A 2350-nucleotide genomic window follows, 5' to 3' on the forward strand; every position below is an offset into this window, starting at 1 on the left:
TTATGAACCTGCAATACTGTCAATTGCGAAGCTGATTTCACTGGCACCTTGTCCGTGGGTTGTTCCTATCCACACTAGCCATCATTCTATCGCTTCTTTGTTGCTCCATAATTATTTTGAATGTGGCTTCGATTTCCTTTTCTATTCCTGCATCAATAATTTCTTTCTGATTTTTAAAGGTTAGTATTACCAAAAGTTCTTCTGTTTTTGCAGCTAGGACTGGAGTTGTTATACTGGATCCTGTACTCAGTTTTTGCATCTCATTTTCGATTTTATCTCTTGTTTAATTTGCTAGCAGATTCGTAGCCTCTTCCAACCTTTCCCCGATGCATTTCTCTAAATCATCTATTCTGTTTCCTGTCTTTACAATTGACTCGGGACTATTCTTGTCAGTTATTTTATTTGTTTCTTTCACTTCACTTGCAAATTCGTTTTACTTCCTGGGTTTCGCTTTTCGCTTGTTCAGTCGTTTTCTTCGAGCCATTTGCTAAATGCAAAGTCTTCTTCGTCTCATTCTTTGTCTCATAAATTTCGTTCTGTTTTCTTTCCCCATGTCTTTGTTTACTTGAATTATCTTCCTCCGTCGGCCACGGTGGCCGAGCGGTTCTGGGCGCTTCAGTCCGGAACCGCGAAAACTGCTACGGTCGCAGGTTCGAATCCTGCCTCGGGCATGGATGTGTGTGATGTCCTTAGGTTAGTTAGGTGTAAGTAGTTCTAAGGGGACTGATGACCTTAGATGTTAAGTCCCAAAGTGCTCAGAGCCATTTGAACCATTTTTATCTTCCTCCCCCCCTTTTCCTTATTCTCTTTCTATATTTTCTCCCCGTTGTCTTCAGTTTCCGTCTGATTTTCCCTTGGAACTTCTCCATCATGTCTACTTTCCGCACTCCCTTCAGAAAGTCTATTAAACTGAAATCATCATCTCGTGATTTGTTCGATCTGTCAGGTGAAGCACCTCTGAATGCTAACAAAGTGATTCCTCTCACTTCTGGGTTTGATTTCCTACTCTCTTCTCCCACCTGGTTCTGAATTATTACTACTGTTTTGAAATGTTGTGGTCTGCTCTCTTTGATCACCTCTCGAGAACTCCCATCATCTTTACTTGCTCCATTTCCCAACTGACTGCTATCTATTGCCGGCCGGAGTGGCCGAGTGGTTAAAGGCGCTACGGTCTGGAACCGCAGGACCGCTACGGTCGCAGGTTCGAATCCTGCCTCGGGCATGGATGTGTGTGATGTCCTTAGGTTAGTTAGGTTTAAGTAGTTCTAAGTTCTAGGGGACTTACGACCACAGCAGTTGAGTCCCGTTTGAACCATTTTTTCTATCTATTACAATATCATCATGGTTTCCACTTATTGCGGTCGACTGTTTAAACATATGATACAATTGAGATTTGTATATTGCTATCGATGTTTATATTCATCACAGTCTAATGTGACTGACTTAACACAATATTTCCCATATTTCCCATTCCAGAATTGCACGCTGATGTCCAATGCGGGGGTATCAAAAGATGTGGAACAGAATCCACAAAACTCTGAACTAGAAGCAATACAAAAAAATGCAAAAGGACTAATTACCGGCGCAAGCAGGTTGCTAAAGATTACCATGACATGATTTGTCTCTCATTCAGTCACCACAAACTTAATTACTGAACAGTAAGGTCCTTCGATTAATATTAAAAACTACTAAACAGAAAATTATGTTCAATTCATGAACAGCGATTGCTAAAATTACTGATCATATTTTCTTGACATCCAGGTTAAGTCCTGGTTCAATATTTGACAGTTTATGTAAATCCTGAAGTTATTGCTTCTGATTGCTTTTCAGTGGGTTCTGGACCCATATCTTGGCTCAGGGTTCGCCACTTCATGCGATCTCCCCTCTCCACTGTTTTGTGGTCCCTACACAGAAAACTGATTGTGAGAAAGCCATAATTAATGTGACAGGGAAATTTCTAGCAAAAGCAAACTTTCGTTTAAATACACAAGTTTGTTCTAGTGAAACAGTAATTATGACTCTTATTACAGGAAACAAAGAAACAATGAATAACCCCATCTCTGGGGTGTTGTGACTTGGCAAGACAGCCAAGCCACTATGAGGTGAAGCCGAAAGGCGCGCGTTAAAGTCCACGCAGGCTGGCGTGAGGTCTGGAAAATGACAAGGTCTTTATAGTAGCAAAAATAGTACGTAGCTTCTGGAATACTTAACTTTAATCCATAATTGGTGAACATCGGTCTGACGGTACATGCATCACAAGATAAATAGCAAATGATAATGTCGCCTTGCTAGGTCGTAGCAAATTACGTAGCTGAAGACTATGCTAACTATCGTCTCGGCAAATGAGAGC

General features: G+C 41.1%; 1 non-coding gene across 1 annotated transcript; it reads left to right on the forward strand.

Annotated features, from left to right (window-relative positions):
* The first annotated feature begins 1138 nt into the window (after positions 1–1138).
* On the forward strand, positions 1139–1222 carry Trnap-ugg. Its single transcript has one exon. It is a non-coding gene; the product is annotated as a tRNA-Pro (tRNA).
* Positions 1223–2350: the final 1128 nt, after the last annotated feature.

This window comes from Schistocerca piceifrons, chromosome 4, assembly GCF_021461385.2.
Source record: "Schistocerca piceifrons isolate TAMUIC-IGC-003096 chromosome 4, iqSchPice1.1, whole genome shotgun sequence".
Lineage (NCBI taxonomy): Eukaryota > Metazoa > Arthropoda > Insecta > Orthoptera > Acrididae > Schistocerca > Schistocerca piceifrons.